The sequence below is a fragment of the Haliotis asinina genome, chromosome 1 (assembly GCF_037392515.1).
Source record: "Haliotis asinina isolate JCU_RB_2024 chromosome 1, JCU_Hal_asi_v2, whole genome shotgun sequence".
NCBI lineage: Eukaryota > Metazoa > Mollusca > Gastropoda > Lepetellida > Haliotidae > Haliotis > Haliotis asinina.
In genome coordinates, this window is record NC_090280.1 from 31,968,093 (window position 1) to 31,974,092 (window position 6,000).

The window sequence follows — 6,000 nt, forward strand, 5'->3', positions numbered from 1 at the left end:
CATATAGCGTGTCAGGCACCAACTGAATATAAGCCAAAAATTTAGACTTTTGTAATGAGTTTACAGTGTTATGTCCAGGACACTGACTGAACACAAGCCAAACATGTAAACTTTAATGGTGAATATACAGTGATATGTTCAGGACACTGACTGAACACAAGCCAAACATGTAGACTTTAGTGGTGAATATACAGTGATATGTTCAGGACACTGAATGAACACAAGCCAAACATGTAGACTTTAGTAGTGAATATACAGTGATATGTTCAGGACTGTGATTGTAAGTAGGTGTGACACTTGAGGCTCTAGGTGGTGAATTTATTTCTTCCCATGATACTTAATTCCTACTTATACCCTTAGGGATTTGGCATCTTGATAGATAATGTCATTGTACAGCAGTAGACGTTGCTCATTACATCAACCACTGGATTGTCCATCCCTGATTCACATATCATCCTGTAGCTGGAATACTAAATTTGACAATGAAAAAAATGATTCTGTATATTATTGTAACATCCAAATTTCTTGATGGCCGTGGCAGCCATAGAGCTGCAATGTTGCTGAGTGCAGCTTAAAACTAAACTCACTCACTCACTTGATAAATGTGATGTATGAACATCACAAGTGCAAGCAAATTATTAAACACAATCCTCAGTTGTCCAAAAGACCAAACATTACATGTGACTGGGAATATGTTTATGTTTATGTTTATTTTTATTTTCTCTTGCTTCCAGAGAGAAGAGTCTTCAATTCAAGGTGCACCTGACTGTCACGGCAACAAATCACACAGGTGGGTCCACAGCATGAGATCTCTTTGTACAAAGGCTGTCAAATATCTTCGTAAGGAACCATTTTCTAAATCGATGTTGGGATAATTGTTTGGCATCTGGGATCACACATTCTTGACTATGTCAAAATATACAGTAAAATGAACTACAGTGAATAAGCAAATAACAAACAGTGTGTTTAAATCGATGGAATACAGGAGTGAGTGATTCTCACTCAGCAGTATTCCAGCTGTATGACGGTTGTCTGTAAGTAATCGAGTCTGGATTAGACAGTCCTGTGATCAACAGCATGAGCACCGATCTACGCATTTGCTTAACAATGTCAAGTGTCAACCATGCCTGGCTACTCGATCCTATTAGTCTCTTCTTATGCCAAGCTTCTGTTACTGACGATGAAGGTTAATCTGGTACATGGAACCCAGGAATCTGAGTCATGTAGGTCACAGTAAAATTATCATCTTGTTAAACATTTACACATTTCCCCCTCAAATATCTCTGAATAGAAAGACAAGGACAACAGGCACTCCCAGTGAGGTGTGACTCTTGCTGTGGTGGCCCACGGTAATTCTCATAGGGAACATCTTGATTATCTAGTCAAAATTGAAACATGACGTATCTTTCAGTCAATGTGGTCAGTATTCGGTTTCTTGCTACAAATTACTCCTTTTTATGGTCTGTTATTAAAGGCTGGAAACTTGAAACTTGAAATGACATATATGAAGAATGAACTAGGATTCACAATATGATCCGTTGGGGACATCTGCACTACATCTTTCACTACACGACTTTACAGAATAATTATGTATATAACTATAGATAGCCAGTCTCACAGGTAAGTCAAGGTCCCTCTTAACCCCTTGAATCAGTATCAAATGTCCGCCTTGTGATTTGTCTGCCAGAATCCATGCTATAAGGTTCATAGTCATATGACTTTTGGCACCGGGTACCCATTCACTAGGTAAATAGAAGAAATTTTGAACAAGTCACTGCCACAATACACCTGTTCAACACAGATGTGGGTAGCCTAGTGGTTAAAGTGTTTGCTTGTTCCACTGACAACCCAGGTTCGATTCCCCACATGGGTAAATTGTGTGAAGCCCATTTCTGGTGTCCCATGCCTCGATATTGCAGGAATATTGCCAAAAGTGGTGTAAAACCAAATTCACTCACTCTTTGCAGGATAGGACAGAAGTTCCACACACTCTCAAGAGTCAAGCTACCAGACACTGTCACCCATCAAAGGGTGATTTAAAACTGTTAAATTTATTCCAAATATTTCCCAAAAAACCAATCAAAGTAAAAGGAACAACACAATAGGTCAGTACAAGCTCTCCACCTGTTGTTAGCTCAGTGAAGTCGATATTTCGGATAGATCGACATTGTTAGATGGCACGCAGTCATCTGTCAGTGCAAGTGTTGAGACTTGAACTCATCCCAACATCACCTGAGAGAGACATATCCTATCACACAGACTGTAACAACACTGATGAGACCACCGCACCATTTGCTCAACTGTCCAACTATTCTCAGGTCATGTGACAATCATTCTTTCTCCGATTTTGATAGTTTCCATGCTGTAATGAGAGGGACTAAGTGTGTTGCCCTGCCTTGACACATAAGGATGTTGTGAAATATCAGAAGTGATGTAGCTGGTGTTGGTGCACTACACAACTACACCATTATCAGGACATTTGGCATCTGTGATGGAGGACCTTGCTTGGAAGACAGCTTGACATTTCAGTGGTCATTAAAATTCTGGTTTACCTCTGAGTGTCCACCAGTTTTTAATGAGCAAGGAAGGAAAGCAATATTCATTATAAGGCCTGAGTTTGTAGCAGACTAAACAGTTTGAGTCAAATATGTCTAAGAACAATAATATAATATATCATAAATATTCGAAATATTGCATTGGACGAGTGTAAACATTTTTTGTTTTTTGGGTTTGTTTTTTTTCAATAAAAGAAGGATCTGAATATCCATACAAAGTTGTCATATGATCATATCCTATCCCTTCGAATCATTTTCTATCCCATCTAATCATCATATCCTATCCCTTCGAATCATCATATCCCATCACTTCTAATTATTATATCCAATCCTTTCTGATCATCACATCTAATCCCTTCTAATCACCATATCCTATCCCATCTAATCATCACATTCCAATTCCTTCTAAAAGAAGGATCTGAACATCCATACAAAGTTGTCGTATTATCATATCCTATCCCTTCTAATCATTTTCTATTCCTTCTGATCATCATATCCCATCACTTCTAATCATTATAGCCAATCCTTTCTGATCATCACATTCCAGTTCCTTCCAATCATGATATCTCACCCCTTTCCCATTATCATATCCAGTGTTCCAAATTTTGTTAGCCAATCAGGCTAGCTATGCCTGAAAGTTATTAGCCCACAAAACAATTCACTTGTCCAAAACTTGAATGTGCTAGCCAAGACTTAAGCTGGTTATATATTGCTAGCTCACCAAGATACCATGCTGCAGTTAAGCATGAGTACCCACCTCAGACACATATTACTGACTTACTGACTCCCAGCCTGCCAGTCCTTGTAGCCATAAATGCCGAGTGCTAGGCAGGGACCAGCAAGTACTCAGTTTTAACATTTTTTGATATGATGCGTCTGGGGATCGAACCAGCGACCTTTCACTTCATGTTGAAGGGAGTGTGTGTTGTATTATATGATATTGGTCATATGGCTAAGCATCCCCACAAACTACTCTGCTGAATCTGCAGTATCGGAGACAGCTGTCTCTTGGCCGATCTACTGCTTTGGTCCGTAATAGTGCTGACTCATCATATTGATCAGCACAGCGGTCGTGAAGCTCGCTTTTGTAGATTCCTCCTCGCAGCAACATCAGTGCTACCATTTCTATATTCAACATCGGGGGCGTCAAATTAACCATAGTCATTCACCCACTTACATGATCCTCCAAGGCCAGGGCTTGCCTGCTACAGGAGAGCATGCTTGTTCAATAGTCTACAGAGAGAAGGAAAATGTAGTCGTTTGACGGGATGGAAGCTTGGTCTTGACATGACAGTGAAAAGACATCGTTGGCAGATATCCCTGACAGAACCTGTCCAAGGCTGTGTTGGTGGAGGGGAAGGAAAACTGGCAAAAAAAGTAAGGATGTTAGAGATTCATCTCGGGGAAAGATTCATCCGAGAAAACAAACTGTAAATGAAGGGAGAATGGCATTCAGAGAGATTGGAAGGTTGTTAGTAGAAGGGATATTGAGAGAGACTGGATGGGTATTGGTAGAAGGGGCATTGAGAGAGATTGGGAGGTTGTTAGTAGAAGGGACATTGAGAGAGACTGGAAGGTTGTTAGTAGAAGGGATATTGAGAGAGACTGGAAGGTTGTTAGTAGAAGGGATATTGAGAGAGACTGGAAGGTTGTTATTAGAAGGGATATTGAGAGAGACTGGAAGGTTGTCAGTAGAAGGGACATTGAGAGATTGGGAGGTTGTTAGTAGAAGGGACATTGAGAGAGACTGGAAGGTTGTTAGTAGAAGGGTCATTGAGAGAGATTGGAAGGCTGTTAGTAGAAGGGACATTGAGAGAGACTGGAATGTTGTTAGTAGGGACACAGAGAGATTGGGAGGTTGTTAGTAGAAGGGACATTGAGAGAGACTGGAAGGGTTTTGGTAGAAGGGGCATTGAGAGAGATTGGGGTGTTGTTAGTAGAAGGGACACTGAGAGAGACTGGAATGGTATTAGGGAATAGTCAGTGGAGAAGGCATTAATTGAGATGTTAGTGGAGGGGGCATTGATTTAGATGTTAGTGGAGGGGGCACTGATGGTGACATTAGTGGAGAGGACATTGATGAAGATGCTAGTGGAGGGGCATTGATGAAGATGTTAGTGGAGGGGCATTGATGAAGATGTTAGTGGAGGGGGCACTGATGGTGACATTAGTGGAGAGGACATTGGTGGAGATGCTAGTGGAGGGGCATTGATGGAGATGTTAGTGGAGATGGCATTGATGGAGATGTTAGTGGAGGGGCATTGATGAAGATGTTAGTGGAGGGGGCACTGATGGTGACAGTGGAGAGGACATTGGTGGAGATGCTAGTGGAGGGGCATTGATGGAGATGTTAGTGGAGATGGCATTGATGGAGATGTTAGTGGAGGGGCATTGATGAAGATGTTAGTGGAGGGGGCACTGATGGTGACATTAGTGGAGAGGACATTGGTGGAGATGCTAGTGGAGGGGCATTGATGGAGATGTTAGTGGAGATGGCATTGATGGAGATGTTAGTGGAGGGGCATTGATGAAGATGTTAGTGGAGGGGGCACTGATGGTGACATTAGTGGAGAGGACATTGGTGGAGATGCTAGTGGAGGGGCATTGATGGAGATGCTAGTGGAGATGGCATTGATGGAGATGTTAGTGGAGGGGCATTGATGGAGATGGGAAGGAAGTCAGGGGAGGGGCATTAATATTAAGGACTCCCAGGACATAGGAGTTCTGTCAAAAATAGAAGCTACAGTGGAAATAGATTAGTGATTAAGTTGACACTGATGACAGTGAGTGTTCTGTTCCAGGACACAAGTCTCTCTTGCAGACGTAAACGGTCTCAGTGCCATTTGACATTATTGGTAATGACGTTGATCTACCAAGCCGTCACAAAGAATATCATTAAAGGGATAAACTAAACAGTCATCTTCTACACATCAAGCATATAGATTTCACTCTGATATCCACAGAGTTGCTTCCAGTGGAATTGAATAAGCCATTTGTCAAACGTGAAATAAGTGATTTATCAAGCTATCGACCATCTGACTGTATATTACTGTATGTAAGTAATGCATCGCAGATGTGAATAAGTGATTTATCTCACCATCGACCATGTGATAACGGAACAATGTCTCTATGCTACAGTACATAAGTAAGGTGTAGGGAGATGAACGGTTGGCTTGTGCAAGATTACTGCACTTACATCATATTACACAGACAAGAAATCAGTTCTTATTCCAAAATATATGACAATACGTTGATCATTAAAACAAGTCCAAATTAAGCACAGAGCAATCCTAACACTGACTCAGTCATGATTTCGAAATAATTCTGGGATTGAGAGTGTTTAATTTGGTGTGGTCACCTAGTGGTTGAAGAGTGTGCTCGTCATGCGAAAGGTTCAGGTTCGATTCCCAACAGAAGTCTCTTGAATGAAGATCATTTTTAGTGT

At 41.2% G+C, this 6,000-nt stretch overlaps 1 protein-coding gene across 3 annotated transcripts in view; it reads left to right on the forward strand.

Annotated features, from left to right (window-relative positions):
* LOC137290394 (uncharacterized) overlaps positions 1 to 790 on the forward strand; it is a 376,153-nt gene extending 375,363 nt beyond the window's left edge. For all 3 annotated transcript variants that reach the window (XR_010957208.1, XM_067821311.1, XM_067821319.1), the window contains one exon: positions 735 to 790. The gene's annotated coding sequence lies outside the window, so the exon portion shown is untranslated. The remainder of the gene's footprint in view (positions 1 to 734) is intronic.
* The last annotated feature ends 5,210 nt before the right edge of the window (positions 791 to 6,000 follow it).